We start from the raw sequence: 26,532 nt of genomic DNA, 5'->3' as shown, positions 1-26,532 counted from the left end.
ATTAAAAACTTTAAAATCCAACCAGAGTCTGACATGTACAACCCACAAAGAGAGGGTGTTTCTAATGTCAGTGTACATCCTTAAAACTTCCTAATTAATGATTTATTAGATCACATGGGTGGTGAGCTCTTGATTATGATTAAGACTTCTGAAGTTTCAACAGAATCAACCTTAAAAATACATTTATGTATCTGACTGATAAACCGTACTCATTCAAATTTTCATTAAGATCACTTTTTATTTTCAGCAAAGACATATCTATCATAGAATACATAGAAAGTATTTTGAGTTGAATATTTTTACACTATAGTATTTTGTTTAAACAACAGTTTTAAAAATAACTATTAACATCTCTTTATAAATGAGTACATTAAGTTTGTTTTATCTTTTCAATTTAACTTATTTTGTAGTTACACTAAGCATTAGTAATAGCTTATGGATAAAATATTAGTAACTGATAATTTCCAAATATAGAGCAAGGTCTCTGTTGATAAGGTAATGTTTTATTTGTGCTTTTAAATTAGGAAAGAACAAGGAGATAGTTAAATGCAAAAAGAGGCATGTTTTCATTTTAATTTTTTTAGCAGTGTAGAATACAACTTCCTCCCCCACCCCCTCAACCTTTTTTCCCTGACACTGTCAATTTTTTAGTGTTCTCACTGGAATTTATTTTGTTGTAGTAAATAAAAGACAAGTCATTATTAAACAGATTTTGCTGTTAATTCAATGTATGATTACCCTTTGCCGTAGGTACTTTTAAGGGCTTTTATCCAAAATAAAATTCATTAAAAATGCAATTAAAAAATCTATTGTTAATGACTGCTTGAGTGACTGGCTCATAATTGGCTCATTACAATAAAAAAGCAACTGTTTAAAAATCTTGACAGTGAGATACAGTACAAAGTGAACACTGCATTGTAAGGCCCTATGCGATTACAGGATCCTGAAGGTGAAGCAGAGAAGCGTGCAAATCTGAGACTCCAGACAACTTTCTCCTTTACATCAGTACAGTGAGTTCAGGTCATGACCTAGCATGGGCTGTCGAAGTAGGAGCCCCTCTTATTTACAGTGTCCCGTACTGAAGAGTAAACTTAGGTAATATATGCCACTTAAATGCTAGCGCTCAGACTCCTCTTTGTTTCCCTTCCCCAGAAATCTTTTCAGTTGACTTAGATTACAAAGTTGTAATCAGGAAATCTTTAGTTCTGTTGGGGCTAAACTAACAAAGACAATATTGTCATACAAGCCATCATTATTACCTGCCCTTTTGTTAATGCAGGAAAGCATGTAAATAGCTCTTTTTCAAGCTCCTGAGTTTTTGTTTAAGCATTCCTAAAGATTTGTTTTTATTCTAGTATTTTGCTGATTTAATATTTGTGTCAAATTATTTTTAATTAATTTTGCTTTTAAGCCATAGGTCCTGAATAAGATAAAAATATAAACTTGGCGATGCAGGAGGAAAAGTCAATTATACATGATAAGGTTTTCCTTAACAAATGAAAGTTTTATTTTTCTTTTTGTGTCTTGGACTTGACATACTGTAGCTTTAATGATGAACTTTTTGATGTCAAATGTCAGCTGTTCTCTGTAGAATATAAAATTTTAAAATACTGACAAATGTAAATAGGAATGGTCATTAAATCTCTGCATAGAGTTCCATCTTTAAGGCAAAAACCCTAAGTTCCAACAGTAGTTTAAAGGGCTTCTTTAATGAGCCCTATATTTCCAAAATGCTTTTCCTGTTTGAGGCTAGAAAAACAGTAAAAGTTTTAAAGACTGACGACTCCTGCTTTTGTTTAGTCTACAACAGCAATATTAATGTTGCTTTTGTGTTCTGCTGAGTGACTTAGGTGTAATTTTTCATTACATGTATTAAAAGTTGAATTATTTTGAACTCTGAACTTTAGACCTGCCCCTGTGTGACCCTCAGTTTATAAGCAAGACAGTAACTTCAGGATCAGAATTACTCAAGACCACTCACATTATTAAATGCAATCAAAGAATGTTGATGTTAGGAATTTATATAAATTAGATGAAAAACTCCCAGTTTTTAAAGAAATAAGACATATTTAATTGACTTCATGGTAGCTTAAGAAACCAAACTGCTTGGGTATTTTGTCATTGCTCCGTGCTACTTGCATTCCTCTCATCACCTTATTTTATAACCTTTACATTTTGTTTTCTCAGTCGAATTAAGAGGAAATGACTGCAGAGGAAATATCTATTTAAAACATACTGGAAATCACGTTGCTTTCTGGATGAATTTTTCTTTAAAGATCTACTTAATACAGTTTACCTTTTCTATTATACGCAAAACTGAGCAGTGCGTCTCCCACACTTGTGACTTGCTCAGGGAGACAGCTTCAGCTCACCTCACATTTATATACAGTTGCACATTTAAGCCAGTGCCTTTGTGATTTATAATTGTCATTTAATAAATCATTTGGTAAATGCCATGACTGTGTGATACCAGTGCCCAATACTTTAGATATCTAGGGATTAGTGTAGTGGGGAAAACTATTGAGACTAACACTTAAGTGTTTGCTTCATGGGGATATTTTGTAATATTTATAATTGGATGGCTATTCATGATCAAACCTTGTGGCTTAGATATAGGCCTAACATTTATGACTTCTTTTGTCTTCATGTAATTTATTATTTACTCAAAGATTGATTGTGTAGATGGTGGAGTTCTTTCTTCACTGGCACTTAAAGTGTAGAATTGTATTAAAACAAAAATACCCTCTGTATGTTGCTAAGATTTTAGCATTTCATAGGCGTATAATGATTAATTAAGATTATGAAGTCTGCTATGATTATTAATTTATCTTCCCATGTCCAGGGCACATTGATTTTGAATATTAAAGAAGAGCTACATCTATTCATTCATCAAATGCGTTCTGAGTGACTGCTCTGTTCTGGGTCCTGGATGCAAATATCAATAAGAGTATGTCCCAGCTCTCTAAGCACTCATAGTCCAGATTACTAATGACAGTACCATCTTATATTATGATGATAGAGCTACTTTGTTTTTTTAAGCAAATGTTCTGGGAATATAGAAGTGGGACAGAGAGATTAGCTTTTACCTGGGGAAGAGGCAGGATAGGCGGTTGGGAAAATACACATTAGTAATAATTCGCCAGGAGGAAAAAATAAAGAATGACTTCCCAAACTGAGAGAACATTCTGTGTGAAATATGGCATGTGACAAAGTGGAGTGTGTACTTCTCAAAGTTTGGTGTTTAGAGGATATATATAAGTAATAATGGCAGGAGTAGGAGTGAGAAATTGGGAAGCAGGTTGGGAAGAGCCTTGTGCGCCTTGCTGAAGAGTTTGGACCCCATTCTATACGTAATGGAGAGTCTTTGAAGCTTTGTAAGTTAAGAAGCAAAATGGGTAGATTTGTATTTTGTAAAAGCATAGAGGAAGCATAGGGAGAAGAGAGATGGAGGCTGGGTCTTTTGAATATATTGAGATTAAGGTATCTCAAAATAAATACAGAAACTAAACAGAGAGAAATCATGGCTGGATAAATTGATGATAGTGATTCTCAGCATATAATTAATAATGAAAGTCATGTGTATAAATATGCTCACCCAGGGGATGAAGCATTGCACAGTGGGAAATAACTTGGGCTCTGGTACCTTGTTTTCCAGCTGCCACTTACTAGCTTTGGTGACTTTGGGCAGGTTACTTTACTTCCCTGTGCTTCAGTTTTCCTTCCATGCCATGAAGATAAAAACTGCCTACCTTATAGAATTGCTCTGAAGATTGAATGTGTTATATAGTGCTTATTATTATTATTGTTATGCTATTATTTAGAGTTAAGAGTAGGTTTGTTTCCCCCATGAACTATTTTGATAAGAAGGAAGAAATAAAAGGGAAAGAGTTTTATAAAATGAAAGAGATTGGAATATGTTTATAAATTGAGAAAAAGTAGCCAGTAGAAAAGAAATTATTGAAGGTACAAGTGATTGAATAAGATCCCTGAAGATATGGAAGTGATGCAGTGACAAGCACACACACTGGGGTTAGCTCTGGACAGAAAAATATATGTTTACAAAGGAGAAACATCATGATAAAGGACTGCTGTTTGTCTCTGTGATTTTAGAGGCCAGGTCTACCTCAAATGGGTGGAAATAATTAAAGGATTTGTGGACAATTTTAAATATTTGGTATGATCTCTTAGAAGAAAAAAAAGGGGGGACTGAGGATTGCCACACTGCCCAGAGCCCAGGTGTGGCTAGAAATCAGAAATTTGAAAAGGAGATGGTTTTTAAATTTTAACTTCAATTAAATTGAAAAGAAAATTAGGGATGCTTGTTACTAAGATCACTTTTTAGGGCGTTACTTATGTCAAAGGTAAATAATAAACATATTTTACTATGGAATATATAAATAAAGCATTCCAGAAAGTGCAGACAACAATTGCTAAATAAAGCTTCTATGAGAACAACCTTCCATACTTCAGAGGAGAGAATACAACGTTAATATGAATTTAAATGAATGCAACTTTTCAAGGGCTATATTTTCTGGGCAACAGACAACAGATGATGCAGTTACTTTATGATGGTCACTTAACAATACCAGTGACAAAAGAATCGCATGCCAGAAAACAATTTATAGAATCAAATAGTTCTCCCAGTCTCATAGTAGTAATGGTACCCGTACAACGAGGTGCCTACGCTGCCTACTTCCATGAATTAAAAACAGAATGAGAGATCCACAAATAAGTTAAACAAATGTCTGCACAACAACACGGTGTTGCAGTTTTTCTTTATTATGTAAGTTACTTCGAGTTATTCCAACTAGCTTTTTTATTATTCAGATCTTCCTTTTTAAATATTTATCCTATAATTAACATAAAACAGTGTTTTTTTTAATTTTAGAATTGAGAATAACCTTTAAAATACTATCAGTTACTTTACATTAATTTATATTACAAAGGATTACTAATTACCCCGATGTCAACCACTTACTGTTCTTTAACTGTTGAGAAATGGAGTGCTTATAAGTTTGGATTCATTGGTAGAAACAAAAGAAATCTCTGGGAGATTATTTGTCAATAGGGGAACAGTGGTCGAAAATACTAGTGTAGAGATTTTGCTATTTTATTTTGTTTCCTCTCACTCTGATAACTACCCAGAGTTTCATTCAATGCTTAATTTTTTTCTTTAACTTTTGATTTAGAGAAATTTCAAACATGTATTAAAGAGAATAGCATTATGAACCTCCTGTAGCTGTTTCCCAACTTCAATCATTTTCAACTCATGGAATGCTTCATTTAAAGTTTATAGATTCCTGTGATGTCTTGGTGTCAAAATAATAATCAGTTATATCTTAATTATAAATATAGAAAAGTCCAGAGTGGCATTTAAAATTAAGCATCAATTTGCATAAACAGACTTTGGAGAAATAACTTTTCCCCCATACTGTGAGCATTTTAAAGCCATTGTTTTTATTTTTTCCAGTTAGGAAAACTAAAGCATCATAATTCTAGGTTATTTATCAAATAAGAGATTAAAGTCAAGTTAAGAATCTCTACCAGCTGGGTGGTAAGGCCATTACTTATCTTGGGAATACTAAACTTAAATTGGGTGAGTTAAGGTCTGGCCTGAGAACATCTTTAACCCATTGAATAGTCCTTATCCTGGTGAGGAAAACTCTGAGAACTATTTTAAAATACAGCCCCCTTAAAATTATATGGTTTTTATTTGCATTTCTCTGATGATTAGTGATGTTGAGCATTTTTTCATGTCTATTTGCCATTTGTATGTCCTCTTTAGAGAAATGTCTCTTCAAGTCGTCTGCCCATTTTTCAATTGGGTTGTTTGTTTTTTGTTGTTGAGTTTCATGAGTTCCTTGTATATTTTGGATATTAGCCCCTTATCAGAGGCACTGTTTGCAAAAATCTTCTCCCATTCAGTTGGTTGCCTCTTTTATTTTGTCGATGGTTTCTTTTGCTGTGCAGAAGCTTTTAAGTTTGATACAGTCCCATTTGTTTATTTTAGCTTTTACTTCCCTTGCCTTTGGAGTCAAATTCATAAAATGCTCTTTGAACCCAAGGTCCATAAGTTTAGTACCTATGTTTTCTTCTATGCAATTTATTGTGTCAGGTCTTATGCTTAAGTCTTTGATCCATTTTGAATTAATTTTGGTACATGGTAACAGATAGCAGTCCAGTTTCATTCTTTTGCACGTGGCTTTCAATTCTCCCAGCAGCATTTATTGAAGAGGCTGTTTTTTTCTCCATTGTATGTTTTTTGCTTCTTTGTCAAAAATTATCTGTCCATATTTATGTGGTTTTATTTCTGAGTTCTCAATTCTATTCCATTGGTCTACATGTCTGTTTTTCTACCAATACCATGCTGTTTTGATGATTGTTGCCCTGTAGTACAAGCTAAAGTCAGGGAATGTGATACCTCCAGCATTGTTCTTTTTTCTTAAGCTTGCTTTGGCTATTCGTGGTCTTTTGTGGTTCCAAACAAATCTGATGATTTTTTGTTCTATTTCTTTAAAAAATGCCATTGGGATTTTGATGGGGATTGCATTAAATCTGTATATTGCTTTGGGGAATATGGCCATTTTAACTATGTTGATTCTTCCAATCCATGAGCACAGAATGTCTTTCCATTTCTTTGTGTCTTCTTCAATTTCTTTTAATGGCTGTCATCAACAAGATAAATAGTAACAAGTGTTGGAGAGGCTGTGGAGAAAAAGGAACCCTCATACACTGTTGGTGGGAATGCAGACTGGTGCAGTCACTATGGAAGGCAGTGTGGAGCTTCCTCAAAAAGTTACGAATTGAATTACCGTATGACCCAGCAATCCCTCTCCTGGGTATATACCCAAAAAATCTGAAAACATTTATCCATAAAGACACATGTGCTCCAATGTTCATTGCAGCTTTATTTATGGTGGCCAAGACATGGATACAATCAAAATGTCCTTCGATAGATGAATGGATAAAGATGTTGTGGTATATATTCACAATGGAATACTATAAGGTGGTAAGAAAAGATGATATAGGAACATTTGTGACAACATGGATGGATGTTGAGAATATAATGCTAAGCGAAATAAGTCAGACAGAAAAAGCAGAGAACCATATGATTTCACTGATATGTGGTATATGAACCAAAAAACAGCAAAAGAACAAGACAAACAAATGAGAAACAAAAACTCATAGACACAGACAATAGTTCAGTGGTTACCAGAGGGTAAGGGGGAGGGTGGTGGTAGAGGGGATCAAATATATGGTGATGGAAGGAGAACTGACTCTGGGTGGTGAACACACAATGGGATTTATAAATGATGTAATACAGAATTATACACCTGAAATCTATGTAACTTTACTAACAATTGTCACCCCAATAAACTTTTATTAAAAAAAAAAGGAAATCCTGCCATTTGAGCCAACAACAAAAAAATATTAAAAGCTTGCTATGTGCCAGTCAAAAAAAAAAGAAGTATATGAACAAAATTAAAATCAGAATGGCTTTCTATTTTCCTACTGTATTTAAATACAGTAACTGGAGTTTCTGAAATTTCTTAATGAAGAAACAAAAATACGATTAGAATTTTATTTCATGGTTAACTTTTCAGGGACATATTTATTTAATTAAAAAAAATAAAGAAACAAACAACTGAGTTGACTTTCCAGTACTCAGATCAACTCAGTGGTTCCTAATTTTTTTTTCTCTGTATATAACAAAGACTATGCTTTTTTTTTTTTTTCACCAGGAAGTTGAAGAAAAGTTGTAATATGCAACTAACTTTTCTATGGTTTTCATCTTTTATATGAAACATGATGAAAATTCCTAGAACGAGTTATGCATGTTGGAAATTGACCCATGTCAGCAGTTGAGCATACTAATTGAGTTTTTGACTAAGCTCACAGGAAGGCTGCTCTGGCATTCATGAGCATCACTTTGCTCAAAAATAAAGAAATGAGATATTAATCAGAGGCGTGGTTTTCAACAGAAAGTGACATAAATGTGAAAAGAAGCTTCTATGTTTTGCCATGTCTTAGGTTATTATTATTATTATTGATTGTCATTATGGAATTAGAAGAAATATCTTTTGAAAAGAGAATGGGCAATGAGACAAAGATAATAAAAGGAAGAAACAAGTGGCCAGTGTTCTGAATGGAGGAACTCATATAAGACATAATCAAAATTAAGCCCCATTTTATTTAAAGTTAAAAATTAGTTAGCATGAAAAGAGAGTACATATTAAAAACTGCTGACTTACAGTTTATTCCTAATAGAAATAAAATCCTGAAAGATGTCAGGTTAAAGTGGGCATGATGCCTTGCTCATATAGGGTACCCCAGTTATTTGTTAAATAAATAAGTAAATAACTAAATAGGTAAAATGCCAGTGAACAAAGCAGTGGGAGTTCAGCCTTCATGTGCACAAATATGTAGTAAAATACCCAACACTGCTTGTAGAATAATAGGTTGCGTTATTTAAATCATGACAGGGATCCCCAAGTCAATATATATTAATACTTATTTGTAAAATTAGCCCTAGCACTCTTACCCTCCTTGATCACTAGATTTCACTGCCAGCTGGTGCAGTTCTGAGTAAAGGTCGTGAGTATCAAATTTAATTGACTTAGATCATATTGAGCTCCTGGTTAGTATGCTGCAAACGTTTGCAAGGTGGAGAGCATAGCCACCAAAGACCCGTTCATTGGCCATCACGATATACTTCATCTTACGGAAAGTAGAAGGTTTGGCTGAGAATGGGAAGCTTCTGATAAAGGAGAGCCCATCATTGTCTTCCCAGGGTAAGATCCCTCAGCACCATATAGAATGGTGGCGATACTGATTGTGCTGTGGCGTACACTGATATATTTATTATCCTGGAAAAATAGAGGGTTTACTTAAAGGATAGAACCAAAATGTTCCTTATACTCATCATAGAGGTGAACCTAAAAAATAGGAAAAGTCCTTAAAATTATTAGCTTCACCTATTATCTCATCAACTCCTTGACCTCTTTGCTCTGTGGAAAGCAAGTCACATCGTTACAGTCTGTGACCTCGTTGACACCCAGGAGACTAAATGGTCCCTTTAGAAAGCTGGTTGTTACGGGCATGCTATTGCTTCCTGCTTCCACTGGCACTGCCGCAGCTATCGGCAAGGAACTTCCTGAGTTAAATGAGAAGCTCGCCAGCGTGGCATCTTTGCACCTATGCCCACGAGGCAAACTTGCCAAACACAGTGGCCAGAAGCGATAAGGCGAGCATCTGCTAGACCCATGAACCTCTGATTTCTGCTGATGTAACTAGCGTCCCTCTAAATACTTAAATAAGTTATCTTATTGCTATGTTGCTGATTTGGGCCATGACCACCATGCTGTTGACATGAGGGGCCTAGATGGAGCATCTAACCCTATAGCAGTTGCCAGGGGACCATGTCTCTTAACTCTCCCCTCTTCCCCCAAACGCACCATGGGAAAATTCCCCTTTCACACCTAAACATTTTACCAGCTTTCTTTCCACAGTGGCGGGGTAAGGGACAAAGATATTTCTATGTTCTGTGCCATTAATGAAATTTTCACTTGGCCCAAATGTGATGGGTTGGAACAGAGGAGGTACAAACATCCGCCTAATATGCATTTGCAACCAGAAAGGTAAATTAAGTCTCATAACCATCAGAAATAGAACTTGAGGGGAGAAAAGGGGGGAGGATCCTACCATTATATAAGCTCTGGAAGTTCTGCTTTACACTGTTTTCTTTGGTTATGGCCATAGTATCTCAAGTGAAACTTTTTCAAAACTGAAGGGAATTGGGAAACAGTGTGAGAAGGATGAGCAAGTTCATTCTATATGTGATATTCTAGAGCGGGCTACAGACAAGTTTAGGAAAACAGAATTATATAAACTGACTTTCTCAAGGAATAACAAACTACTAGAACTCACTACTCTAAGAGGTATGGGGTATTTTGTGGGGCCTTTAAGTGCTAAAGCCTGTATATTAGCACATAAAAGCATACAACAGGGTACAGAATTACACATATACTTTGACAACATCTATGCAAAAACAGCTGTATGAATAGAGATTAAAAAGGAATGTAAGAGTTCCGGAAAAATGGCGGAGTGAGGTGAGCCTCTGTAAAGCTCCCCTGGAATTTACAAAGAATCGAACAACAAAAACTCCACAAAGGACTCCCTGCACAGCAGACAGGCAAGACGAAGAGGCCCACTACCGACTGAAATCACCTACAGGTGGGAGATTCGCGCTCGCGAGCGGGGGGAGGAGGAAAGTGAGAAGCGGGCGGAGACGCAGCTCCGCGGGCGCAGGACTCAGACCCAGCTCAGTGCGCCGAGCTCGCTGCTTCCCGGAACTACCGCAGCTGCGGGAGATCGGACTGCTAGGGCTCCGCCAGGGCTCCACAGGGCTGAGGGGACAGCATATAACACGGCTGAACCCAACGCTCACGGCAGAGACCTCGGAGAAAAGACTGAGGGAAAAAGGCTGAAAACGGTGGTTTAAGCCCGCACTGCCGAGCAGAGAACGGAGCCTTAGGCACTGAGACTAGCCGCCCCCTCCCTCCCCTCTCAGAGCTCGCCCCGCCCCCACCTGCCCGGTGCTAGAAGCGAAACAGTAGCAGTGTCAGATCAAAACAACAGAAAATTTGCTATATTTGAGAACTGTGGCCCACAAACACAAATCCACAGCCCAACTAGTTCCGGCAAAGGGAAGAGAGCTGTGGAAGCAGGACAGGCTGTGGTGGTGGTCGCTGCCATTGCTCTGGGCCACCTCTCACAGCTCACCCCGCCCCTGGCCCCACCTATCTGGGCGGTTCCCTGCAGGAGTAAACAGAACTGCTGAACAAAAGAAAGACCTCTTCCTATCAACTTGTTGCAGAAGTCACTCCTGTAGATGTCTAGGAAGAGAAATAGTAAACCAGTAATCGCCATGAGTAACCAAGGCAACAAGATAGCTCAGAAAGAAAGTGAAAAATCTCCAGAAAAGGCACTTAAATATACAGAAATATGTGACTTAAATGACAGAGAATTCAAGGCTGCAGTTCTGAAAAAACTCAACGAGATACAAGAAAACACAGATAGGCAGTTAAATGAACTCAGAAACTCAATTAAAGAACAGTATGAGCATTTTACGAAAGAGATTGAAATTTTAAAAAAGAACCAAATAGAATTTCTGGAGATTAAGAACTCAATAGAAGAAATTAAGAATGAAATAACCAGCTTAGGTAGTAGAGTTGACCAGATGGAGGAAAGAATCAGTGACATCGAAGATAGAAACCTGGAAATGACACAGATAGAAGAAGAAAGAGACTTGAGACTTAAAAGAAATGAAAGAACTCTACAAGAACTTTCTGACTCCATCAGAAAGAGCAATATAAGAATAATGGGCATACCAGAAGGAGAAGAAAGAGAGAAGGGAACAGAGAATATATTCAAACAAATCGTCGATGAGAACTTCCCAAATTTGTGGACAGAACTGGACCCTCGAATCCAAGAAGCAAATAGAACACCTAGTTACCTCAATCCCAACAGGCCTTCTCCAAGGCACATTGTACTGAAGCTGTCTAAAATCAACGACAAAGAAAGAATCCTCAAGGCAGCCAGGGAAAAGAAGACGGTAACTTACAAAGGAAAGCCCATTAGATTATCATCAGATTTTTCAGCAGAAACTCTACAAGCCAGGAGGGAGTGGAACCAAATATTCAAACTATTGAAAGAGAGAAATCATGAGCCAAGAATAATATATCCAGCAAAGATATCCTTTAGATATGAAGGAGGAATAAAGACCTTTCCAGACATACAGAAGCTGAGGGAATTTTCTAATACACGACCTGCACTACAAGAAATACTAAAGGAGGCTATTCGACCACCATCAACAGGGACAATTTGTGGCAACCAAAACTCAAAAAGGGGGAGAATAAAGGCCTGAACCGGAATATGGGAATGGAGAAAGTAAGCGTGCTGAAGAAAATGGAATACTCTAAATATCAAACTTACTTTTACATAAACTTAAGGGTAACCACTCAAAAAAAATCCAGAACTGAAATATATACTGAAATAAAAGAAGAAACAGAGGGAAACATCATAGAATACCACCACACAGAAATAATAGACAACAACAAAAAGGCAAAGAAACAATGGAGACACAGCCTTACCAGAAAACTAAAGATAGAATGACAGGAAATTCTCACATATCAATAATCACCCTAAATGTAAATGGACTGAACTCACCAATAAAAAGGCACAGAGTAGCAGATTGGATCAAAAAACTAAACCCAACCATATGCTGTCTCCAAGAGACACATCTCAGCTACAAGGACAAGCATAGACTCAAAGTGAAAGGGTGGAAATTGACACTCCAAGCAAATGGTGCCCAGAGAAAATCAGGTGTAGCCATAATGATATCAGATGAAACAGACTTCAAGGTGAAAAAGATAACAAGAGACAAAGATGGACATTTCATAATGGTGAAGGGGACTGTAAAACAAGAAGACATAACAGTCATCAATATTTATGCCCCCAGTCAGGGAGCACCGAAATACACCAAGCAACTACTAACAGAACTAAAGGGAGAAATTGACCAAAACACAATTATACTAGGGGACTTAAATACATCATTGACAGCTATGGATAGATCATCCAAACAGAAAATAAATAACGACATAGTAGCCCTAAATGACACATTAGATGAAATGGACATAATTGACATTTATAGAGCACTTCATCCTAAAACATCAGACTACACATTCTTTTCTAGTATACATGGAACATTCTCAAGGATAGACCATATATTGGGACATAAAATCAGTCTCAACAAATTTAAAAAGATTGAAATCATACCATGCATATTCTCTGATCACAAGGCTTTGAAATTGGATATCAACTGTAAAAAGAAAGCGGGGAAAAACACAAATACATGGAGACTAAACAACATACTTTTAAAGAAGGACTGGGTCAAAGAAGAAATTAGAGGAGAGATCAAAAGATACATAGAAACAAATGACAATGAAAATACATCCTACCAAAATTTTTGGGATGCAGCGAAAGCAGTTTTAAGGGGGAAATTTATCTCATTACAGGCCTATCTCAAGAAACAGGAAAATTCCCAAATAAATAACCTCATGTTACACCTTAAAGAACTAGAAAAAGAAGAACAGGTAAAACCCAAGGTCAGCAGAAGAAAGGAAATAACAAAAATTAGAGCAGAAATAAATGAAATAGAGAACAGAAAGACAATAGAAAAAATTAATGTGACAAAGAGCTGGTTCTTTGAGAAGATTAACAAAATTGACAAACCCTTGGCTAGACTTACTAAGATAAAAAGAGAGAAGACACTGATTAACAAAATCAGAAACGTAAAAGGGGAAGTTATCACGGACACCACAGAAATACAAAGGATCATCCAAGAATACTATGAAGGACTATATGCCACCAAATTCAACAACCTAGAAGAAATGGATAAGTTCTTAGAAACATATAGCCTTCCAAGGCTGAACCATGAAGAACTGGAAAATCTAAACAGACCGATCACCAGTAACGAAATTGAATCAGTCATCCAAAACCTTCCCAAAAGCAAAAGTCCGGGACCAGATGGCTTCACTAGTGAATTCTACCAAACCTTCAAAGAGGATCTAATACCAATTCTGCACAAACTCTTCCAAAAAATTGAAGAAGAAACAGTACTCCCCAACACATTTTATGAGGCCAACATTACCCTGATACCAAAACCTGGTAAAGACAGCACAAAAAAAGAAAACTACAGACCAATATCTCTGATGAATACCGATGCAAAAATCCTAAATAAAATTCTAGCAAATCGAATACAACAATGCATTAAAAAGATTATTCATCACGACCAAGTGGGGTTCATCCCCGGGGCACAAGGATGGTTCAACATACGCAAATCCATCAATGTGATACATCATATAAACAAAATAAAGGACAAAAATCATATGATTATATCAATTGATGCAGAAAAAGCATTTGACAAGATACAACATCCATTTATGATTAAAACACTTAATAAAATAGGTATAGAAGGAAAATACCTTAACATAATAAAAGCCATATATGACAAGCCCTCTGCTAATCTCATAATTAATGGAGAAAGACTGAAGCCCTTTGCTCTACGTTCAGGAACACGACAGGGATGTCCCCTATCACCTCTGCTTTTCAACATCGTGTTGGAAGTCCTTGCCAGAGCAATCAGGCAAGAGAAAGAAATCAAAGGCATCCAAATTGGGAATGAAGAAGTTAAATTATCACTCTTTGCAGATGACATGATGCTATATATAGAAAACCCTAAAGACTCCACCAAAAAGCTATTAGAAACAATCAACGAATACAGTAAAGTTGCTGGCTACAAAATCAACGCACAAAAGTCCATTGCCTTCCTATATACCAACAATGAAATCTCAGAAAAAGAAATACAAAAAACAATTCCTTTTACAATTGCATCAAAAAGAATAAAATACCTAGGAATAAACTTAACCAAGGATGTGAAAGACCTATATGCTGAAAACTATAAGACTTTTCTGAAAGAAATTGAAGAAGACACAAAGAAATGGAAAGACATTCCGTGCTCATGGATTGGAAGAATCAACATAGTTAAAATGGCCATATTACCCAAAGCAATATACAGATTCAATGCAATCCCCATCAAAATCCCAATGGCATATTTTAAAGAAATAGAACAAAAAATCATCAGATTTGTTTGGAACCACAAAAGACCCCGAATAGCCAAAGCAATCTTAAGAAAAAAGAACTATAATGGAGGTATCACACTTCCTGACTTTGGCCTGTACTACAGGGCCACAATAATCAAAACAGCATGGTATTGGCAGAAAAACAGACATATAGACCAATGGAATAGAATTGAGAACCCAGAAATAAAACCACATAAATATGGACAGATAATTTTTGACAAAGAAGCTAAAAACATACAATGGAGCAAAGACAGCCTCTTCAATAAATGGAGCTGGGAGAATTGGATAGCCACGTGCAAAAGAATGAAACTGGACTGCTATTTGTCACCATGTACCAAAATTAATTCAAAATGGATCAAAGACTTAAGCATAAGACCTGACACAATAAACTGCATAGAAGAAAACATAGGTACTAAACTTATGGACCTTGGGTTCAAAGAGCATTTTATGAATTTGACTCCAAAGGCAATGGAAGTAAAAGCTAAAATAAACAAATGGGACTATATGAAACTTAAAAGCTTCTGCACAGCAAAAGAAACCATTGACAAAATAAAGAGGCCACCAACTGAATGGGAGAAGATTTTTGCAAACAGTGCCTCCGATAAGGGGCTAGTATCCAGAATATACAAGGAACTCATGCAACTGAACAACAAAAAAACAAACAACCCAATTGAAAAATGGGCAGAGGACTTGAAGAGACATTTCTCCAAAGAGGACATACAAATGGCAAATAGACATATGAAAAAATGCTCAACATCACTAATCATCAGAGAAATGCAAATCAAAACCACAATGAGATATCACCTCACCCCAGTCAGAATGGCCATCATCAACAAGACAAATAGTAACAAATGTTGGAGAGGCTGTGGAGAAAAAGGAACCCTCATACACTGTTGGTGGGAATGCAGACTGGTGCAGCCGTTATGGAAGGCGGTGTGGAGGTTCCTCAAAAAATTACGAATAGAATTGCCATATGACCCAGCAATCCCTCTCCTGGGTATCTACCCAAAAAATCTGAAAACATTTAGAGATAAAGACACGTGTGCTCCAATGTTCATTGCAGCTTTGTTTACAGTGGCCAAGACATGGAAACAACCAAAATGTCCTTCGATAGATGAATGGATGAAGAAGTTGTGGTATATATACACAATGGAATACTATTCGGCAGTAAGAAAAGATGATATAGGAACATTTGTGACAACATGGATGGATCTTGAGAGTGTAATGCTGAGCGAAATAAGTCAGACAGAAAAAGCAGAGAACCATGTGATTTCACTGATATGTGGTATATAAACCAAAACAACAAAAGAACAAGACAAACAAATGAGAAACAGAAACTCATAGACACAGACAATGGTTTGGTGGTTGCCAGAGGGTAAGGGGGGTGGGGGGTGGGGGGTGGGGGGTGGGAGATGTGGGTAAGGGGGATCGAATATATGGTGATGGAAGGAGAACTGACTCTGGGTGATGAACACACAACGGGATTTATAGATGATGTAATACAGAATTGTACACCTGAAATCTATGTAATTTTACTAACAACTGTCACCTCAATAAATTTAATAAAAAAAAAAAAAAAAAAAAAAAGAAGCTAAAAAAAAAAAAAAAGGAATGTAACATAAATGAAATTACTTGGGCTGCGTTACTTGGAATGTTAAATTTAATACTAGACTTGGTATTGTGGAAAAAATTTACAGAATATTAGGAAGTGTCTGTTTTTGGAATTATGTAGAGATCTTTAAGGATCAAATTGTGACTAATCCTACAGTAGAATGGCCCATTCCTATCAACAATGAAGCATTTATTTCCCACTGGTGGCCGTTTCTTAAGTGGATCTCCTGGGAAGTTGTGGAGCTGTGGGATGGGGTGAGGGGAATGAGGAGAAGATTCCTGGATAACCTTAACCTTGTACTTTGATAACCACATGACAACGTGTGCAAAAATGTGTTTCTTGTGGTAGTCAAGGAATAAGAGAATTCTCTAATTCTCTCCCGAGACGTGATTTCATTTTTAAAACAGAAAGAGGAAAGGGTGAATGAGGGAAAAGGGAAGAAAGAAGCTAGTACCCATGTACGTAAGCTCATGACTGCTGTTAAAAATGAAAGACCTGAGATTGAGAGGATTTTTTTTTTTTAACATGTTATCATTCTAGATTTGGGGCAAGTCTCTGAGCATTTACAAATATCCAGGAGCATGGTTAGCAAGACATTTGAGATAGTATTAGGCCATGGGTTTTTTAATTTCTGAACTAAGAGATGTTTGTAAACTCAACAGAGAGAAGGTGCTAACTATTAAAATGTGATATTGCTTGATACTGGGCTTAATAGTCTTGTGTCTGCTCAACCTATAGAAAGTGAAGAGGATGGTTTGCAGTGATGATATAATGCTGCATAGACCTCCTTCTATCATGGAAAAAAGTACAGCTCTCACAGTCAACCATAATACACCATTTTAACAGGTGGCATTCTTTTGGTCTGTTATCTTTAATTCATGTAATATTTGGTGTTTGGACTTCTTTTGGTCTGTTATGTTTAATCATGTAATATTTGGTGTTTCTAAAATGTTGTGCTCATTATTTTTACACTATTGGGCAACATTAGTAGATTAGCCTTTATTTTTTAAATACCTTGTACTTTCATTAAATAGTTTTGGAATGACATTGGATAACGTTCACTAAGTTGTGTGCTTTGGTTTTATTACTTTTAACTATGATTTTGAATCAATCTTTTTCTCATCATTTCATTGAGGGTTGGTTGAAATTTTGATATATTGACAGAGTAGTAGTCTTTCTTTTCCTTTCCCTCCCTAAAATATAGAAACTGATCAAAAGAGGGTTTTTTTGCTTTTAGTTTTTGCTTTTTTTTAACTAGTTAACCTTGTTATGGAGCTCTTCTTTCTCAACTTCTGACTATGGATATAGTTATAAACAACTTAGGAGTGCCCTCCGGAGGGCAAGGAAGCTTGCTGTATGAAAAAGGAACACATTTTAGAGACTAGTCGATTCCAACTCTGCTAGATAGCTTTGTATCTTGAGGTCAATGATGGTTTCCAAAATGTGTAAATAGTTGGAAACTCACTAATGAACAACAACAAAAATTAAAACTTCTGTATAAAGGAAAACTCACTAATATCCATTTCTTGTTTGTATGATATTATTTTATAGTTTTATTTCATTACATTTCTTTAATTTCATTTATTAAAAAATATTCATTAAGAACTTATTGCATGACAGGCCCTACTCTCTCTGCTAGGAGTATAATGGTGAGCATCTGCTTAGAGTCTAGTAATTAATGTTTACGTTAATTATTAGTTAATTACATAATTAGTTATTAGTGTCTACAGACATTAATCAAATAAACTATCTAAAACATAAAATTGCAGCTATGACAGATGCTACAAAGAAAAGTACAGGAGGCCATGAGAAGGAATTTAAACTAGTCAAAGATGAGGAAAGGATTCTTGAAGTGAGGTGTGAGTGTAAAGGCTTCTCCAGCTGGGCAGTATCTGAATCAGTGCTGGAAAGGAAGAGCGTTTTCATCCCATCGATGGGTGTGGGAAAAGGCCCCTCGCAGGCCGGAGAGCAGCCTGGAGAGTAGTATTAGGCTGAGTGTGGCTGCAGGGCTCAGATGAAAGCTGAGAGTGATATGTGAAGAGGCTGTAGAAGTAGGTAGATGTGGGTCGTAGTTACATAGGTTGTTTTATTTGTAGGTATTCATCTAACTATCCCCTTTGATACACTTTTCTGTATGTATATTATACTTCAATAAAAATGTTTACTTAAAAAATTTTGACTTAAAAAATGTCAATGAATAGTTTAAGGCTGCAAAGCTTTATACAAAAGAGCACCTTAGTAATTCTCTCATATCCACGCCCAGTCACAACTCTCCCTTTATCAAAGGCAACCACTATCCTGGTGTCAATCACTATAGGTTATTTTTGTCTGTTCTTAAATATCATATAATTGGAATCATAATATTTATGCGTTTATGTCTGGCTTCTTTTCATCCACTTTATGCAATGAGATACTCCTGTGTTTGCATGTAGCAGTAATTTGTATACTTTTATTGAAACATAATATCCCAGTGTATGAATATACCATGTTTTATTTATCTTGCCTATTATTTGGGTTATTTCTACTTCAGCGCTATTATAGAAGGTGCTGTGATGGATACTTTTGTATATATCTTTTGGAGTACATTTGTACGCATTTCTGTTAGAAATGTGTATAAGAGTCAAATTACTAGGTTACAGGGTATACCTACGTTCAGCTTTAGTAGGTACCACCATGTGTTTTCCAAAATGGTTGTACCAGCTTATACTCCCACCAGCAATGTATGCGAGTTCCAGTTGCCCCACATCCTTGCCAGCACTTGGTATTGACAGTTTTTTAAAAAAATAAATGTTAGTCATTTTGGTGGTGTATGATGTTCTGCATCATGGTTTTGTTTTGGATTTGTTTTGTTTGTTTTGTTTTTTGCAGTCTCAAGGTGGCTTCTTCTGTATGTCCTTAGAGGTAGGACTTCAGACTTCAGGCCATTCTCAATGATGGTTGTTCTGTAGTTTAGTTATAATTTTGATGTGGTCATGAGAGGAGGGAAGCACAGCATTTACCTATCCACCATCTTGACCGGAAATCTGTATTATGGTTTTAATTTGCATTTCTCTGCTGAGATTGAAAATTTTTCTTTTTTTTTTTTTTTGGCCATTTTGATATTTGGGGGAGGTTTGCCTAGTCGATTCTGTGGTCCATTTTTCTATTTGAATCTCTGTCTCTCATATTGATTTAGGAGTTATTTATGTTTTTGATACAAGTCCTTTGTCAAAGATGTATTGCAAATACCTTTTATTCTATGGTAGAAAAATATCTTCTCTTTTGATTAAAAAATAATTCAAATGATCAGTTTTTTCTTTATGTTTAGATAAGGCATTTTTATGCCTTGTTTAAGGAATCTTTCACTATCCAAAGTCATCTTCCTGTGGTATCCTTTAGAAGCTGTTGTTAATTTACACATTTAGATATACACTTGAAATTGACTTGTGTATGATGTGAACTAAGGGTAAAGATTCATTTTTTTCCTAAGTGGATATCCATTTGTCCCAATATTAAATATTGAAATGGCCTCACTATACTGCATTGTCATCTTTGTCATAAATTAAGTTTGTTGTGGATATTAACTGTTTAGTGTACATCTGTATCTGAATTCTCTAGTTTCTTTTATTATTTCATTAGAACTTTTTTTTTTTTTTTTTTAATTATTGTACCTTTAAAAGGAGTCTTGATATCTGGTAGTGTAATTTCTTCAACTTTATTCTTTAAGAGCAACATGGCTATTTTTAGCTATTTTAGAATTAAGTTGCCAGTTTCTACAAAAATAATCTGCTGGGGTTTTGATTGGGATTACACCAAAACTATACATTAATTTAAGGAGAATCGGCTTCATTGCAATATTGAGTCTTTAATCCATGAATGTGGTACATCACTCCATTTGTTTGGGTCTTCTTTAATTCCTCTCAATAATGTTTTGAAGTTTTCTGTGTAGAAATCATCCACATATTTACTTAGATTTATGTCTGGGTATTTTTTGATGCTAGTGCCAATATGTATTAGTTTGCTAGAGCTGCCATAACAAAGTACCACAGAGTGGGTGGCTTAAAGAACAGAAATATATTTTCTCACAGTTAAGGCAGCTACCGTGTTTCCCTAAAAATAAGACCTAGCCAGAAAATTAGCTCTAATGCATCCTTTGGAGCAAAAATTAATATAAGACCCTGTCTTATTTTACTATAAGACCCGGTCTAATATGACATGACATGACATGACATGACATGACATGACATAATATAGTGTAATACAGTACAATATAATACAATATAATAAATATATAATATAATATATACCAGGTCTTGTATTAATTTTTGCTCCAAAAGATACATTAGAGCTAATTGTCCGGCTAGGTCTTATTTTCAGGGAAACAGGGTAGAAGTTCAAGATCAAGGTGTTGGTTTCATTCTAAAGCCTCTCTCCTTGGAGTATAGATGACCCTCTTCAACCTGTGTCTTAACATGGTCTTCCTTCTGTGTCTGCGAGTATGTGTTCTAATCTCTTCTTATAAGGACACCAGTCATATTGGATTAGACCTCATTTTACTTTAATTATCTTTTCATAGACCCTGTCTCCAAATATAGTCACATCCTGGGGTACTGGGAGTTAAGACTTCACTATAAAAAGTTTGGAGAGCTACAATTCAGCACGTAGCACAATGGTATCAAACTATTTGTTGCTGACATATAGGAATAGAATTTTAATTTCAAATATTGACCTTACATACAAGTATAGTGACCTTGCTAAATTCACTTCTTAATTCTAATAGTGCTTCTGTTAATTGTCTTTAGTTTTCTACATACACAATCATATCGCCTATGAATAATGACTGATTTCAGAATAAAAGTATGTAGTATTGTATTTCACTGCTAAGTGAAATACTTGCAGTGGCCTTTTTGTAGATACTTTTTAGTTTGAAGTGTGAATTTCACTGAAAAATTTAAAAGCTCAGCTACTTGGGATTCCTGAAACTCCAGATATTTATAATCATCAGCACTTGAGTATTGTAACACAATTTTTTATTTCTTTAGTTTTTGCCAAATAGGTATCCAATGTTGTTATCCAATTTATTTTCAGTTAATAATAGAAATAAGTACTCTGTTTTCTTTGCTTTGGTATTCTGGCGTTTAGTGCTCTAAAGTAATAAGTATGTGCAAAAGTTGAAATGAGCATTGCACAAATTGTTATAATTTGGAGCTAATCAGAAATCATTAAAAAGTATATCACAAAAAAACACACAGAAAATAGATAAACAAAAAAAGTGTATCACAGATTTTACTTTGGGTCATTCAGATGACAAAGAATAGTCATAATGACTAATAATAGCAGTAAGAGTAATAATAACTAAAGGTAATATTTTTTGAGCAATTAAAAATTGCTTTTGAGCAGCCATTGTTCTAAGCGATTTATATGTTTTAACATAGTTGTTACAATAATTCTCATAATACTATTTTATTATTCCTTTTTACAGATAAGGAGACCGAGGCACAGAAACATAAGTAAATTGCTCCAGGTCTCACACAGCTAATAAATGGTGGAATCATGATTTGAATCCAGACAGTTGGTTCCAGAGCTTTCTCTAGAAGGCTATTTTATGTTATACTGGGATCTAAATCTTTAATTTTAATAGAATCTAAAAATTGATGAATAGTAGTATATTTTAATGTCAGACTCAAAAAAATACAACAGGAGAAAAAAATGCTATTAAAATACTCCCACATGGAATACAAGAGTTCTCCACATTATGACTTCATTATTTATCCCATGCATGTGCTAGATACATAGTTCCTCTCCCTCCGTCATTCCTAAATCGTTTATCTAACCCTTGCCCCAATATTCCCCTTCCTACTCCAAACCACTTTACATGCTCTTGATAGCAACAGAGCTGTCCCCGAGTGAAGTTAAGTAGAATGAAGTGTCAAGATCTTCAGTTTCCACGTGAATAAAACAGAATTGAATTATTTAATCTCTAAAATTCTAGAATGGCTAAACCTAACCTTTAAGACTCTTAAAAATGCCTGTAATGACCCTTCAGGTATCCCAGAATGTCTCATTCTACTTCCTGTTCTTTCTCCAGTTAAACCTGTTTTTCATCAAGAATTAAGTAATGAGATAAAAGTTTTTTTTGTTGTTTTAAACCTAATTCTTTTTGTTACTGTTGTTTCATTACTAATATTTTAACTACTGCTTTCTAGTCTTTGTCATTACAAGTATATCTATGAGTACATTATTAGTTCAGTAAGTTAGCCTGGAAATCTAACCATCATTTCAAATAATTTTGTGAGGCACCATTCCTTTGTCGATCAAAATGTGCATAAACACTTTATGTGACATACACACCTGATATTTGTGGCTATTTAATTCATTTATTTTGTTACAGTGCATGAGCCAATTAGCTTTGTTTTATCTGTGAATATAGATTCAACTTCTAACCAAGGAGAACAATCTTAAATATGTTTTATTTTAATTACAGGTGAACGAATGTTGATGGGTCAGCATGAATCCACTACTCTTAGACAAAGAACTTAAAGTTAGTGGCCTTCCTATGGTAGGAAATAGAACTGTTATTTTTAAAATGGTAAATGTAACACTGAAAATCAGATCAAAGTAGTTTATACATTTGGATTTATATTTGTAAATTTCTGTCTTGTGTCTGGTGAACCACAATAGTAGAATTCATTATTCTTTTCTTTCTGTACGTTTACTCTTCTGTTTTCGTGTAGTGGTTATAAGCCCAGACTCGACCCAGCCTGCCAAGGTTCAGATTCTGGGGCCCTATTGCACTGGTAGTTGTATGTTCTTAAGCAAGTTACTTAATTCCTCTGTACTCCAGTTTTCTCATTTATAACATCAAAAATAAAAGAAACATACCTTATGGAGTTACAGGGAAGATTAAATAAGATAATAAAACTCTTAGCAAGGAGTACACTCTTAAATTTGGCAGCTCAATTATTGTTATTGGTGCTCTGAAACTGGAAAATCTCAGTCAGTGGTGACCATTGGAAATAATCCCTTGTGAGAGAAAATGTGTTTTTCAATCTTAGGAAATTTTATTTGTATAGATTACTATTACTGATGAAAAGGGAGGGAAAGAATTTTCATTTGTTACCTGGCAAATATCCTCCTATCTGAATGAAAAACGTGAATAACATAATAAGTGAATTAATTGTCTTCATTGGCTTCATGTTTGATGTTGACCATTGCAGATCAGATGATTAATTAACAGAGCCACAGAGGAAGTGGTTATGGAAGAACTTAAAAGAATTTGGTTTAGGGCACTAATTTCAGTAACAGGCTGCTCTGTAGAAACTTTCTCTTTATCCACAAATCCAGTCATTTCCCTTTTGGCCAAGCCAGTTACTCAGCTAACTTTACGGTGTTCTTGTTTCCTCTGTGTCAGACACTGTATGTAGATACCCATTAATGTTCTCGTCCCTAGTGTTTATACAGCCTTTTATCTGTCTTCATTCTTCCATTCTTTAAATATATATGTATCTTTAAATTTTCAATGCAAACTGAGATGGCACAGTGTGTTTAAGCAATGTGGATTTCGTCAGACATCACATTCTTCCAAATGGAAAGATGGCTCAACATTTTCTATTATTATTTTAGATGAAATGTTCTGCAATATGTTGTTGACATTGTACTGAAGTAAATAGTGTATGCTCAAGTCTCTCAGGGACCCTCATGAAAATGAGATGCATGTCCCAGGAGGCTATCTCAGAAAAGAGCTAAATAAAATAGCATAAATGAAGAGGCACACAAGAATTTATTATGAGAAAATATTCTTATGTATCATACTGGACCTAAAGAAAATGAAATGTTGGCACAACAGATTGCTATCATTATGTGGTTCTATGTGGTGTCATACACATAATAATTCATATTTTTTCCCTTTTTTGGTCAAATAGACTGAAGATATTTTGTTTCATTTATTAGGTATATTTCACATTCGTGTGGTCTACTACAAATCTCTCTTTATGACTGACTTCAGCTGTCTTAATTTTTGTTTTTCTTTGAGAGGACTAAAGTGGAGCCACACAAATCTCAGCCTTTACTGTTAAGTGAAATGCAAATTAACCCAAGAATTGAGGTGTAGTTGAAAAAGGACTAGAGAGCCTATAATAAATTTAGTCCAAGTTAGGAGTTAATTGCTCAGTCTTCTTTTAGCCTTCCATGTTTTCTTTCAGTTTGGGAGCCCCTTCTGCTTAAGGATATTCCTTCTGGGCTTATGCATTTACAGTAGCTTTGTCTAATTATTTGTTTAAGGAAATCTTTCTAAATATTTGCTCTTGAGTAGATATTTTTGATGACTATTCAGATAAATTTAAACATGAGAAGGATATAGGTCCTTTCTGTAAGAGTTTAGAGAATAAGTTTTGGTATTCTAGTTAATATTTATTAATATGCATAATATTATTTTTATGTAATGTATTAGCTGGGTCCCTGGTTACATGTGACAGAAACCAAGTTAAGCTGGTCTAGGATAGAAACAAAACTGTTTTAAGGACAGAAGGGAATCTTATGAAACTAGGACTAGGAATTGGAGCACTTTCAAAACTATTATTTCTCATTTCTGCTTCTCTTTGCTTATCCACTCGGTTTTCTCTGAATAGATTGGTTTTCTCAGATTCCCAGATCATGTGGTAGGAAACATGGCTGCTATAGTTTCCAACGTTTTAACTCTCTTTTCAAGAGTTCATCTTAGCCTCAGATTGAAATCTTTTAGTTCCATTTTCAAATTTCTGAGAAGCAAACTGTTGCCCAGCTCAGAGTGCCCATTATTGAACCAATTAGTTGTTGTCCCGGGGACCAAATAATCTTGTAAAAATAGCTGTGGTAGCCACATAGATGTTGGGTGGGCATTTTACAAAAAAAGAGATGCTGGACAGACTACTAAGTATTTACCACATTCACTGACTGAAATTACAAGCTTGTAGGTGATTATATAGCTTGCTATGCAGAGTCGCGGTATCAATCTTGTATTTTTAGGGAATCTAGTAAAAATCAAGTCTCATTATGTCTGAATTACAGTGTCTATGGCCCTCAACCAGATTTCTTAATTCCATTTTCCTGATTATAATTTTCTTTCCCATCATTTTTGTCTCTTTTATGGTCCCCATAGAACTTTATTTTATATAATATGCAATTTATTCTTCTTTTTAAACTGATATTTAATCACTTAAACTAGCTACTGATTTGTGGTCTCCTAAACTGCAGAACCATTTGGAGAAGGACAGTAGGTACTGGGAAGGGCCCTGGAGTCTGGATGTAAGTTTTGAATTCACTACCTACTCATCATATAACTAGAATCTGCATATAGCAATACTATAGTAAACTGTCAAGTTCATCACAGGCTCATTGTAAGAAGGATCAAGTAAGATAATGGATATGAAATTACCTCATAAATGCCTAAGTATTTCATTCAAACAAGTTATTATTAGATGTTTGACTTTGACACGGAGAATGAAGTACGGGAAAAGGAAGTCTTGCTTCTCCACTGATCAGAGACTGATGAAGCTTTGTGATTTGGTGGAAGAACCAAAGATGGTTAAAAAAGAAAAGGTGACCACATTTATGATATGTATAAATGAAAAATTAAATTAGCTGTTAAAGATAGCTTATATCTGAAAGTAATCTATGCTGATGTTTTGAGCAGAGGGTGAACCAGAAAATAAATTTGTCTTTATAATGACCCAGTCTTGTAAGGGGATTAACAAAGGAAATTAAGACCATTTAGTTATTTTGACGTAATAACATATCCTGACACCTGAATCGTGTAGTAATGATGTAAATTTTAATAAGACAACACAGGACAACACACAAAAATCTCAGTCTCCTTACCAAGAATTCTTAATTCTGAAATTTAATGTGTTCACATGTCACTCCATCCTCATCCCCTCTCTGCCACCCAGGGAACTTTCTGGCTCTACTACTTTATTAGCTATGTGACATTGGACAGTTATTTAACCTCTCTGTTCTCATCTTTAAAATTGGGATAAGATTAATATGTACTTAACTCAGAGGATTGTTGTGAAAATTAAATTACATTAATACATACATGTTAAGTGTGTAGAAGTTTCTGGTGTATTGTAAGTGGTCAGTAAATGTTCTTCATTTCCTTGTTTTTTCATTTAATGACATCTTCATTATTTTGCTACTTCATAGAAACTTCTGAAATTCTGTTCAACATAAGAAATGTTTATGTGCAGTTACTTTCTGCAAATA

The 26,532-nt window shown here is 35.3% G+C and overlaps 1 protein-coding gene across 2 annotated transcripts in view; it reads left to right on the top strand.

Annotated features, from left to right (window-relative positions):
- DPH6 (diphthamine biosynthesis 6) overlaps nt 1–26,532 on the top strand; it is a 158,117-nt gene that overhangs the window by 40,025 nt on the left and 91,560 nt on the right. The gene's annotated exons all lie outside the window — the stretch shown is intronic.

Source organism: Rhinolophus sinicus, chromosome 3, assembly GCF_057876585.1.
Source record: "Rhinolophus sinicus isolate RSI-liver-muscle chromosome 3, RSI-T2T, whole genome shotgun sequence".
Classification (NCBI taxonomy): domain Eukaryota; kingdom Metazoa; phylum Chordata; class Mammalia; order Chiroptera; family Rhinolophidae; genus Rhinolophus; species Rhinolophus sinicus.
This window is presented reverse-complemented; position numbering and strand designations above follow the sequence as displayed.